General features: G+C 43.0%; 1 protein-coding gene and 1 long non-coding RNA gene across 2 annotated transcripts in view; one reads left to right on the plus strand and one right to left on the minus strand.

Moving 5' to 3' along the window:
- The window catches only part of kcnip1a (Kv channel interacting protein 1 a), a 66,558-nt gene that overhangs the window by 38,352 nt on the left and 14,870 nt on the right, over positions 1–13,336 (minus strand). The gene's annotated exons all lie outside the window — the stretch shown is intronic.
- Positions 12,173–12,512, plus strand: LOC146717713 (uncharacterized). The gene is made up of 2 exons (XR_014914819.1): positions 12,173–12,237; positions 12,445–12,512. It is a non-coding gene; the product is annotated as an uncharacterized LOC146717713 (long non-coding RNA).

Consider the following 13,336-nt stretch of genomic DNA (forward strand, 5'->3'; position numbering starts at 1 on the left):
AACGCTGAAAAACGTGTTGTTTTGATCAGTCTCTGCAAAGCTGACATTTTCCAAATACCAAGTTTTCAAACAACACAGGCTGAAGAAAACAAGCTGCAATTACAGAATAGAATAGAATAGAAAGTCAATTCTTAACCTTGAAAATAGCTGAAAAACCTTGGGCAAAAGCCCCTCAAGCCTAAAGAAGATGATACTTTTTAGTCTGTAAAGACCTCCAAAGCAGTTACTCAGTGGATCTTGTCGTGCTCTCTGTTGTGTGCCTTTTACTTGTTTTTATATATATTTATTTTGATTGTATATAGTTCTCCTGTTTGTCATTTATTCCTGCTGTCTTACTTTTCGTATTTTATTCCAGAACAGTTAGTGTGGAACACCCACAAGACATGTATAATCAAAATAAAGGACTATTCTATTCTATTGTATTCTATTCTATTCTATAGCAGTGAGAATGGTTTGTCCTCTGGAAAAAAAAGCCTGAACAAAAGTTTCTCAAAAATCTTTGAATTCCAAAACCCAGAAACAGTGAGAACATCTGCACAGGAAAAGCTGCAGCATCAATCACTTCTCCAATGACGCAAACGCCTCCATGTACATGTTCAACTCAGCTCAGTTAGAACTTAAAGAGTTATGACTCCTGTCTGTTGGAAACAAAGACAATATTGCACTGTTTCGGAACAGTCCACAGATGGGAGATGGATCATCGAACTGCTGGACTTGCCTGCCGCTGGCTTCCTTTTTGTAGCAACCAGCAGCAACTATAAGCCATCTGTACCCAGCAATATTTTCAGTGCTATTATAAAATAGTATATTTTTTTCTACATTGTCCTTTGAAATCAGTTTGGAAAGCTCCAATGAAAGTGCATAAGTGTCAGAGGGTCTGGGCAAATCTTGTGTTTATTTTCAGGTTGTTTTGAGTGTGGAGGTTTGATTTTTAAACCTCAGAACACCAACACTAAGTGTTGCCTTCATTCAGTCACACTAGAGTAAAACTAGGACAGACATCTCCATGCAGCCAGGAAAAATTAGTGGTTTCCCAGTGATTGCATTGAGTTTTTTTGCATTTGGAGATTGATTGGAAGTAGTTGAGGTGACTAAACTTGGCAGTCAGAAACTTAGCATGCAGCAGTCTCAATTCGTGGGTAACAACTGGCAATTGCAAGGTGACGGTAGAGGTCGCCTGGTGAAAGCCAACCTGTCTCCAAGCAATTGTGGTCCAACTTGGACCACTATGAGCACTCTCACACAGATTAGCAAAGGTCTGCATATAACTGAAGCCTGATTTGATGTGATGTGACTTTGTAGGGACTTGACTCAATAAGATTGTTCAACTACTCATCTCAAGTAACTAAGTGGCTGTGTTTTGTTGATATTCCTATGTAAAAGCAAGGTTGCTAAGGACCTATGTCATTTTGCAGTCATGTCACCATCGTGCAGCACTTTAAATGAAGAAAGTGAAGAAATACTGGGCTCAGACAGCATCAGCCGATTGTGAACAGCTGCCCAAAAGAGGTCATGACATCGATTGGACAGGGGTTAAAGTCATCAACCAGGCGTCAGCACGTTAAATGGTGGCAGAAAAATAATGACATTTACTTTCACAGTCAGAGTGGTCGCTGTCACAGTTATTGTAACCACTTGACAGTTATTCCTGAGGCAATGCGATGACAATTGTACATCTACCATTTCTCAATACGACAGTAGCATTGTGGAAAATGAAACAAAAAAAAAATACAATGTTTGTTTTGGAGAATGAGAAAAGAGTTTCAGATCCATCAATTATATATGACTGCCTCCAGAAACTACAAAAACAGCTCTCTGATTTTACATAGGTAGTATTTAAAGTCTGGTTATGTTAAGCACAAAATATTTCTTGTTTAGGGAGGCACACAGACTGGGTTAACATTGTGTTATTCTTGGGGACCGATTTGTAGTCATGTGAAAAAGGAATAATTAGTCTGTTCAGGTAGGGAACAATTATCACTATGATTAAACTGGTTACACAAAGCTGTCTGTCTTAAGGTAATGATGCTGCTGTCATTCATGTAAATTAACTCGGGTAAAAATCACTGCAAGGCCAAGAAAAAATTCAGCTAAGGGAAATGGGTAAGAACGTTCCCCTGGACTGGAGGTGTAGTTTCTGGATAAACTGAATGGTCAGTTTTTTCCATGAGTGGAATTTTTTTTCATCCCTGATGGTGCAAGCATATTCCAAGATGACAGTGCCAGATTTCATAGCAATCAAATAATCAAAGAGTGGTTCACAGAGCATGAGACATCATTTTCACACATGGGTTCACCACCGCAGAGTCCAGATCTCAACCCCACTGAGCATCTTTGGGATGTGCTGGACTTTGATGATTCTCTGACCATCCATACGAGAGCTTGGCAAAAAAAAAGTGTTGTGACAATGCATAAGCTTATTAAAAGATGACATGAATAATTCATGCAATCATCCTTTAATGATCAGCTGACCTGATCATTAAAGGATTTCTTTAAGAAATGGAGCTACTGTAAATCATCACCTTTGTTTAAATACTTTAAACAATAACAAACACGGATTAACTGAGCCATTAGCTTTCTAGTCATTTTAATACAGTGAAACTAAAATAGCACTCTAGACTGTTTAGTTGCAGTCCAGTAACAGTAACGGCAACAGGTTCATCACATTAGGCCGAGTGCCAAACCCTTCCAAGACATTAGCTTGACATCGTGTGTGCTGCTACTCAGTCCTGTCCAGCCTTCGTTGGATCGTTCTGAGTGCCAGCCAACCCTTCTCTCATCATTTATTAACCATTACACAACAGACCTTTTATGGGATTGAGACGGCAGCCTGGGTGAATGAATGGAGGCAAAGGAAAAGTACATGGGGTTAGACTGTGGAGTTGAAAGGTAGAAAGCGTTTGACAGCATACAGACGGTGTTGACAAGCACAGAAAGTGGTGAACAGGCAGTGAATAATAAATTGGCTGGTTAGCTGCTGTCCGGTCTTATTAGATGAAGGCTGAATGGAATCTGTCATAGTGATAACCGCACAGAGGAGAAGAGATTAGGGCAGAGAGAGAGGAAAATGCAGAGGGAAGGAAAGAGTATAGGAAGTGGCAAGAAGACAACAAGACAAACAGGAGCAGATATTCTGAAGACCAGATGGGAGTAATTCTAGGAGGGAGGGCCGAAGGGGTGTAGGTGAGGAGGAAAAGAAGGAGAGCTACAGACAGAACAGTTAGATGCAGTATTAGGAAGCAAGATTGAAGACTGGCTCCTAACAGGCTTAGTGACATCTGAGTCATCAGGACAAACAGATTGATTTACTGAAGTGAGAAGCAAAGGAGACGAGCTCAACGATCCTGCCAGACACGGGAAAGACGTGTAGCGCCATGGAGAGCAGACTATTTCTGCAGCAAAGAGACAATCGCATGTTGGTTTTCCTTTAACAAAGCCAAGCATGTGTTAGTTGCACCAACACAGACCACAAAGCAAAGTGTATAAAAGGCCCAGTGGAGTAATTTGGTTGCTATGACTATATCATACCGCATAATCATCATGTAAAGGATCATTTCACCAAAATCATAAAAACACAAATAACCCCTATTAAGACATGCAGTTGTGTTTGTTCAGGCTTTAAGATTTCCCTTTTTAAAATGTCTGCTACAAAACCAGCACACCAGGAGTGAAAGAAATTGTGTTTATAACTTCACAAATATAAAAAAAAAAATAGAAGAAAATTCATGACTTTGATTTTATTATTGTTCATTTAAAAAAAATCATGCTAGCTAATATTTGCTGGTGTGCTCTGTGTTCAAATAAAAATGCAGCATAAGTATCTGCTGATTTAGGCTGCTGGCCACACAAAGCAGGATCTCTGAAAGTCTTTAAGTCACCATAATCAATCTTAGTCTATAAATCGATCACATGTGTGTGAGAAAGGGGTCGATTGTAGCGGTGAACGTAACAAGAATTATCAACAGCTTCTCTCAGTTGACTTGAGCATTCAAAAAGCATGGTAGGATAGTCTTATTGACTGTCTAATACTATTATATATAGATATATATATACTATGTGGTATTTTAGATGGGCATTGCTTATGTATGTAAAAGCAGTGAGCAGTTCCTACTAAACACTCATCACTTCCCATCATTTAGGTTCAATCTCAGTTTCAGCAGTCCAAAAATTCTTTAAAAACTATGCAGGATCTTTTTGATGGTACTCTAATCTGGCCTTTCTGTTTTTGCAATGGATGGTTTTCACCTGCTTGTAAACTCCCCATATGTAATGAACCGCTGATCTGTACCATAAGTCATCCTTGCGGGGGTTGTCGGAACTGTATGCGCAGTCGCACTAAGGACAGATGTGATCAGAGGCATGCCCCGTAACGCGTATAGAGCAGTCTGTCGCGGCAGGAATAAGTTGTACAAAGTCCATGTAAGTTACGATAATACTTTGATAAGTATGATAAGTGTGTTTCTAATGTAAGGTATGTTGCTGCGTTTGTATTGTGAGCTATCTGAAAACCCTTTTATTCTTTATTTACGTTACTTACATCCATGTGCTATTTTTTAGCTAGACATGTGTGTCATGCAAGCTAGTGTGGCGCCCTGAGTATTTTGAGCATTAAGAACAAGTCTCAGATGTGTTCCTTATGTGTTCGTGCCCACCCCCCATCATCATTTTTTTGCTATTTGTTGTGACAATAGTTTGCATCATAACACAGAGCGAAAAGCTCATTTGCTCCCACCTGATGTGATGTGAGGGCGGTATTTAGTTTCGCCAGTAGGTGGCAGTGGCGGCTCAGCCAAACGGGTAACTGGCAAAATAATCCTTCACAAAAGTAACGCAGGCCAGTTATTACAATGGAAGCCGCCAGTAACACTGAATTGTTTTGCTGTGTTTCAGGTGAGAGCAATATACGAGAACTACATACATTTATGTAAAGTTGATGCTTATTTAACATGTTTGGAGTGTAATTCTTGTTTATATGGTGTTTAATGTGAGCGAATAAGGGAGTTGTTTCACGTTATCTGTGGGTAATCCTAGTAACATTTGTGCGCTAGCTAAGTCATGTTAGCCTCCTGCATTAATCTCTGTAACGTGTTGTTCCATCAGTAAGGTGAAAGGAAACTGTTAGCGGGTTTCAGTTAAAGTTATAGGAAATAGACCAGCCAGTACATGTTATGTTGTCTATTGTGTACTGGTCATTTTCTCTGTGTGTTAAGGGCTGATTAATACGTGGCCATTACACGTAATGCCACAAAAGTAACGCAGGCCAGTTATTACAATGGAAGCCGCCAGTAACACTGAATTGTTTTGCTGTGTTTCAGCGCAATAAATCTTCATGTGCACCTGAATGAACCCTGTCATCCTTCAGTGTGTAACATAATTTGGCGAGCCACCAGCCAGGAGCAGATTTCCTGCTCCAGACAAGAACCTAGAACACGTTAAATCAACATCTGGTAAAGATGGAACAACTACAGGATGAGATCAGCACAGCCTTGTGGACACTTGGGAAACCCGAACTCACCAAGGTATGCCAGCATCTTAAGTGCAGCGAACCAGCAGGGGTGGGTTTTAAAGGACAGTCCCGACGTGCTCTGATTCGGCTGGCAGAAAGTACTCTGGACGAGATTGAAAAAACAGAGGAATCTGAAGTGTTTCAGCAGTTCATCCGTGATCTCCAGTCATTCATACAGTCATTACAAGAACATCCTGTAGCTGAAGTGAAGATACAACGAGCAGAGCTCAGTGAGATAGAAAAACTGAAACAAGAGTACAGTCAGCTCCAACAAGCTCAAGCAGAAGCACGACGTGTTCTGGAAGAAAAAATTGAAGCGTTGGGGACCGAGTTTAGAGGTGCAGCTGGGATAAGTGAAAAACAAGTAAGTCAGCTTGCACCCTTTACTACACCAGAGGTGACTCTGAGAAAAGACTTTCGGATCTGGGGTCAGATCGGGGAAGCAGGACAAAAAGACAAGTTATCTTTCACTAGCTTGACCAACCAAATTGATTCCGGGCTTAAGAAAGGCTACTCAGAGACTGAAATCATTGAAGCTGTGATTAAGGCAGTAAGCCCTGGCCTTCACCTTCGAGACTTGCTGGAAGTGAAGCGTGACCTCACACTTCCCACACTAAGAACTATATTACGGGGACATTACAAAGTAGACTCGTCAGCTGACCTGCTTCATCAACTCATGAGCATATCTCAAGACCCCAAAGAATCTGCTCAGTGCTTTCTGTTCAGGGCAATAGAACTCAGAGAGAAATTGCTCTGGAAGTCTGGTGATGACGATGAAGGGGAGCAGTTCAGCCCAGACTTAATTCAGCGCAAGTTCCTGCGCTCATTAGAGACTGGCCTCCTCAGTGAAGCCGTGAAGTTTCAGTTAAAGCCTTATCTTAGCAACTACCAAGTAACAGATGAGGTTCTAATTGAGAAGATAAATGAAGCAGCCAGCCTTGAATTAGAGCGACAAAATAAACTGAGGAGAAATACTACAGTAAAAACACCAAGGATAAATGAGGTACACACAGAGTCACAGCACAACCACACTCAGCCACCTTTGAACAGTGAACCAGACAGAAAGGATGAAACCCAGACAAAGGGGGGTGAAGGAGGTGCCACAAAGAAAAAGCAAGGACAGAATAAGGGCCTGGATTCAGAGACAGCTAAGCTGATTGAAGGCCTGAAAGCTGATGTGCTTGAAGTAAAGAAAATGTTTAATGAGACTTTGGAAGCAACAAAAGTAAGGTCAAGTATGGACAGTCGGTTCTCTCCTACAACAAGACGTGCTAGAGGTTGCCAAATGTGCAGAGAGGCTCAGCTTGGTGATCTGTGTAGACACTGCTATCGCTGTGGTCAGGAGGGTCACCTTTCCCGAGGGTGCAGGCAGGCTAGGATCACCCAGGGAAACGGGAGGGGGCTACTGAGCCGGGACCCACAGTAGCCCACTCATCACCCAGGTCCCAGGTAAATCCTGTCTATGGGCAAGACACCTCGCATCAACAAGCACCACAAAATGACTTCACACGCACTGAAACTGGCCCCAAAGAGCCAAACAGCAACAAATTGACAAGTGACACATCTAATGGTTATATACCCTCACAACGGCAAACCAAGCTCATCAGTCTCATTGGGAAAAGATGCACAGTTCAGTGCCACCTAGATAAGGTACCAGTAGAGGCCCTGTGGGACACTGGAGCTCAGGCAAGTCTGATTAACAATGAATGGCGAGAACAACACCTACCACACAGCACTGTCAGGCCACTTGCTGAGCTGTTGGGAACAGAACCTCTAGTGGCTTTAGCAGCTAATGGTAGTGAAATCCCATATGATGGGTGGGTAGAGACAGAATTCTATTTGGACTGTAACCCTGAAAATTGTCTTCTAGTCCCAATGCTTGTATCCAGTGACCCCAATGTTGCACAACTGCCCATTATTGGATTTAATGTAATAGAGGAAGTTGTGAGTAAATGGGGCAAGCGACAACCAAGCTCACGCAACGTTCGAAAAATCAGCCAAATCCTTTCAGTATCAGTACACACTGCTAAATCAGTACTAAAACTATTGCAGTCACCAGACCAAAACCAAAGTGTGGGCACAGTATCGGCAGGAAAGAGGGGACTATGTCTCGCTGCTGAACAGATTACCACCACATATGTCCGTGCACACATTGGAGCCCAGTTTTCAGGACAGAGTCTGTTATTTGTCCCGAATGAACCATCACAGTTGCCTGAGGGTCTTGTCATCCAAGAGGGACTGGTCACCATAATGGAGGGCAGGTCAGTGTACATCCCAGTCGCGATAGCTAATACCAACAAGCGGGATGTCAACTTAATCCCTCACACTGTTCTGGGACATCTGGAAGAAATAAAAGCAGTGTACCCCATCACCCCTGAAAAGACACAAGACTCAGTGGAGCAGATTTCATCACAGCCTCCTATACAGGTGAATGAGGTTATGAACACACCCTCCTCCAGCCATAAGCCACCTCAGTGGGACCCTCCAGTTAAGTTGGACCATCTCAGTGAAAATGAACAACAAACGGTGAGACAGCTGTTAAGAGAGGAATGTCATGCTTTTGCTTATGATGATAAAGATGTTGGGTGCATCCCCAGTTTAAACATGCACATCACATTGCATGACACAACACCTGTTCGAAAAACCTACATATCTGTGCCAAAGCCTCTGCACCAAGAGGTGAAAGACTATCTTCAAGACCTGCTGAACCGTGGGTGGATTTCAGAGTCTAGGTCACCCTACTCATCTCCAATCGTCTGCGTTCGGAAGAAGTCAGGTGAATTGAGATTGTGCTGTGATTACAGGGAACTCAACCGGAAGTCAGTACCAGACAGACACCCAATTCCCAGAATTCAGGATATGCTAGATTCCCTTCATGGCAGCTCCTGGTTCTCTGTTCTTGATCAGGGGAAAGCATACCATCAGGGGTTCCTGGACCCTGAAAGTCGCCCCCTGACAGCCTTCATCACACCTTGGGGCTTGTACCAGTGGAACCGCATACCCTTTGGCCTCAGCTCAGCCCCAGCAGAGTTTCAGCGGAGCATGGAGGACTGTTTAAGGGGACTGCGGGATGTAATCTGTCAGCCATATTTGGACGACAACCTAGTCCACTCTACTTCATTTGATACTCATCTTGAACACATCAGAGCCGTCCTTCAGAGATACCAAAAACATGGTGTCAAACTCAGCCCACAGAAATGTGACATCTTCAAGAAAAAGGTACGTTTCCTTGGTCGGATGGTGTCCGAAGAGGGATATACCATGGACCCAGCGGAAATAGTCCCTGTACAAGCTCTGAGAGACAAACCACCATCCACAGTGGGGGAACTGAGTCGGGTCCTAGGATTCCTGTCCTACTATAGATCCTATATCCCAAACTTTTCAAAAGTGGCAAAACCCCTGTACCAGTTGCTGACACTGCCTCCAGATAAAGCACCGCCACCAGTGCCCAGGGCAAAGGGGAAAGTGGTTAAGACAAAACCGAAAGGTCGACCACCGCCTAACACACCCATTAAATGGACTGAGAGCCATCAAAATGCCCTAAATGAGTTGACTGACTGTCTAACACAGCCACCTATTCTGGGTTACCCTGATTTCTCAGAGCCCTTTGTACTCCATTGTGATGCCTCACAACAGGGCCTGGGAGCTGTGTTATATCAAAAGCAAGCAGGCAAGATGAAGGTCATTGCATATGGCTCAAGGACATTAACACCCCCTGAGAAAAACTATCATATGCATTCGGGAAAGCTGGAATTCTTGGCTTTAAAATGGGCAGTCTGTGAACGCTTTCGGGACTACCTATATTACGCCCCACATTTTGTTGTCTACACAGACAATAACCCTTTGACATATGTCCTTACGACAGCAAAGCTGAACGCCACAGGCCACCGCTGGGTGAGTGAACTGGCTGACTTCAACTTTACTATCAAATACCGGCCAGGGAAGAAAAATGCTGATGCAGATGGCCTATCCCGCTTACCACTAAACATTGAGCAGTATATGGCACAGTGCACATCAGAAGTCAAACAGGGTGTCGCTAGAGCTGCTGTTGAAAGTGCAGTATTGCAGAGGGAGAATCTGCTGCATGAAACTGTTGTTGTCAGCCTGAGTGCCGTCAGTTTAGTGCAAGACGCGGTCACACTGTCTGCTGGAAAGTCTCTGTCACCCGAGGAAATCCGAGTGAGTCAGGAGAAAGATCCCATCATCAGTCGCTTTTTACAACACAAAAGCAACAACTACTTACCAAAAGGTCGTGCCCTAACAGCAGAACCCCCTGATGTCAGAATCTTGCTGAGGCAGTGGAGCAGAGTGCACATAAATGATGATGGGGTCCTCTATAGGAGAGTGAGAGGCAGAGACCAGCTTCTTCTCCCTAAAGAGCATCGTGACACTGTGTTCAGGGAACTGCACAAAGAGATGGGACATTTGGGGGCAGAAAGAACTCTGTGTTTAATAAGGGACAGGTTCTACTGGCCTCGAATGCAAAACGATGTGGAGCATTTTGTAATGCATGCCTGCGAATGCCTCAAGAGAAAGCGGCCAAGTAAGATTACCAGGGCCCCACTGACCACCATTACAACGACATTCCCATTTGAGCTTGTGTCCATAGACTTTTTGCACCTTGAGACTTGTAAACAGGGATATGAGTACATACTGGTAGTGATGGACCACTTCACACGTTTTGCACAAGCTTATGCAACAAAAAACAAATCTGCAAAAACAGTGGTGGATAAGGTCTTCAATCACTTTGCTCTGAACTTTGGTTTCCCAGCACGAATCCACCATGACATGGGCAGGGAATTTGAGAATCAGATGTTTTCCCAGTTGCAAAAAGTCTGTGGTTTACGTGGCTCTCACACTACCCCATACCATCCACAAGGAAATGGGCAAGTGGAGCGTTTCAACAGAACTTTGTTGTCCATGTTGAGAACACTAACTGACCTTGAAAAAGCAGACTGGAAGGAATCATTGACAAAAGTGGTGCACGCCTACAACTGCACTCGGAATGAGGCTACTGGGTTTTCCCCGTACTATTTGTTGTTTGGCCGTACTCCAAGACTCCCTATAGACATCTTGTTCAACTTGCCTTCACAGGAACAGCAATTAAGCTACGAGGAGTATGTGACAAAATGGCAATCCCGAATGAAGGAGGCCTATGAGATTGCATCTATGGCAGCCCAGAAAGAAGCTTCAAGAGGTAAACAGTATTACAACCGTAAGATCTACGGAGCTCAACTTCATCCGGGGAACAGAGTCCTGCTCCGCAACCTCAAGGAGAGAGGAGGCCCAGGCAAGCTTCGGTCATACTGGGAGGATACAGTGTATGTGGTGGTGAGTCAAAAAAGCCCTGACATCCCAGTTTACGAGATCAAGCCAGAGAGGGGAGGAAAAAGCCGCACAGTACACAGGAACCTGTTGCTTCCATGTGACAGTCTACCTGTGGAAAATCCACACAGACAGGAGCAAAACGAAAGAAGAAAAAGCCTGAGACAAAAAACGGTAGAAGCTCAACAACAGCTACTACAACAAGACACAGACGTAGAGAGTGAGGATGAGGGTGAGCTTGTGTGGAGGTTTCCACAGCAAAACAGTACCACCACCATTATCCCTCCAACCCTGGAATCTCTGGTGGGTGAACAACAACTGGGGGAGCCTCAAACAGCTGACTTCGACCCTTTCTTACAGGACCACAGAGAGATACACGAACCTGAGTTGCAGACAGCAGAGCAACATTACAACCACCAGGAGTCACAGGATGAACAACAAGATGAGCAAGGAGACAGTGACTCCAACAGTGAACAAGGGTTGTCACCTGTCCTCAGACACCCCAAGAGAGAGCGACGTCAGCCCAAAATGCTGACATATGATATATTAGGACAACCCACAGTCAGACAAGCTGATATGGACAGTGTTAAGATGGGAGCTATTTGCACCCAGAGACTGTGGAGGCCTTGGTGGCCTGAAGATATACCAGCAAGGTGTGAGAGACAGTAATAAGAAACTGATCCAAAATGAAGACATTTACATGAACATTGTGACAAGCAGAATAGAGCAAATGTAGCACCAACAGACAATGGACAGAATCTAACATTCATTCTTATGGTGTGTGCTAACTTGTCACATGCTGAACGTATGATGATGATGACCATCTGTAAAAGATGCCTTGATATGTAAACAAAGTTAAGTGTGGTAACAGACTAGTGTATTGTTGGCCGAATATTGAGTCTGGTTACAGTCAGAAATTCAGAGTAACATGATGAACTTGTTTACTAACCTTGAGGGAGAAAAATGGTTACTTGGCACAACATGATTCATGATTAGCTTCTACCATGACTTTTAATTTGCTGAATGCAAATTGTTGAATTGCAATGTTTCATTGAACAGATGTCAGAAGCATGTGTAACCATAATTGTTACCCAGGGATAGGTATACTAATAGTACACAAGAAATGTACTGACAACAGCAAACATGTTCAAAGAGTTTAGGAAAAAATTTCTTTCTTTCTTTCTTTTTTTATTAAGCAGGGGAGGGTGTGGCGCCCTGAGTATTTTGAGCATTAAGAACAAGTCTCAGATGTGTTCCTTATGTGTTCGTGCCCACCCCCCATCATCATTTTTTTTTTTTTTTTTTTTTTTTTTTTTTTTTTTTTTTTTTTTTCAGCACCCCATGAGAAACGGGCCGAAGTGTTTAAGTGTTTACCGGAGTTTTGCACCCTTGGCAAGCGGACTGAGGTATGTGATGAGAGATGATCTGTTGTTATATTTTATTTAACTGAACTGTGTAATCCCTTGATGCTGTTTGAAGTAACCCCTTTTGTTTTATTTAATCTGTGACTGTATATCTCAGAATTACTTGTTTGAACTTGCCTGAATTAACTTAAGCTCATTGTTATAGTTCAAAGGGTACTGTACGGGTATCAATTTTTTCTTATTTTATAGTTTTCACGGTGCTCAACGTCCAGAGAATGAGCCGTGTGTGGTGAGGAAATAAATGGCTGCACCCGTTAGAGACTCTTCTGTCGTTCTTGATGCCAAGGGCTGCTACAGTGAAAACTCATCGCTGCCTTGCAGCCATCTACACTCATCTTATTCTTTCGTCGAACTGTGAGTAAAGGAGTGTATCGCATCATCTAGAGACTACTGGATCAGTAAAGGACTCAAAATAAGGACATTATAAATACAATGTCATGCACACCTTCATCTTGTAAGCTGTGTGAGCAAATGATCTTCAACATGGCAGTCTAAAGTAATGCAAGAAAGAAAGACCTCTTCTGTATTTAACACAGTAGCATGTAAAGTTGTGATGCTGAATATCCCACATTTCTTGCATCAGAATGTCTAAGACTGAATCTGGGCTTTATGCTATCAGTTGTACTTCTGTAAAAACGTAAGTGGCAAATTGTCTGATTTGAGGGCATCATCAGTATTATTTTGGTTTTGTTGCCAGTCTGTGAGGTTAAAGGTGTAAATATCTAAGTTGAGTGTTAATAAGTTTGAAACCACCACTCAACCCATTTGAGTTAAGATATATACACTTAAAAGGGCAGGTGCAACAAGCCAAAAATAAAATTAATAATAATGTTGTCCCCTGTTGAAGAAATAGACAAATCTACAGAGGCACAAGAGGCCAGGTCCAGCTCCAGAGAGCGAAGACTAACAGAAAAGGGGCAGGAGATGCATGAACAGGAGGCCAAGAAAAATGAAAGGTCATTTAGCAAGGCATATGAGTCCTGGAAGGAGTTAGCAAGAGGAGTTAGAACAAGGCTGAAAGGTTTCTGCTCAAACGAAGACCTTGTTAGAACACAAACGGACATTAAGGCTAAAGAAGCAT

This window comes from Copadichromis virginalis, linkage group LG2 (assembly GCF_057382275.1).
Source record: "Copadichromis virginalis isolate Kocher_CV1m ecotype Utaka linkage group LG2, C_Virginalis_male_GT1.1, whole genome shotgun sequence".
In the NCBI taxonomy this organism is placed as follows: domain Eukaryota; kingdom Metazoa; phylum Chordata; class Actinopteri; order Cichliformes; family Cichlidae; genus Copadichromis; species Copadichromis virginalis.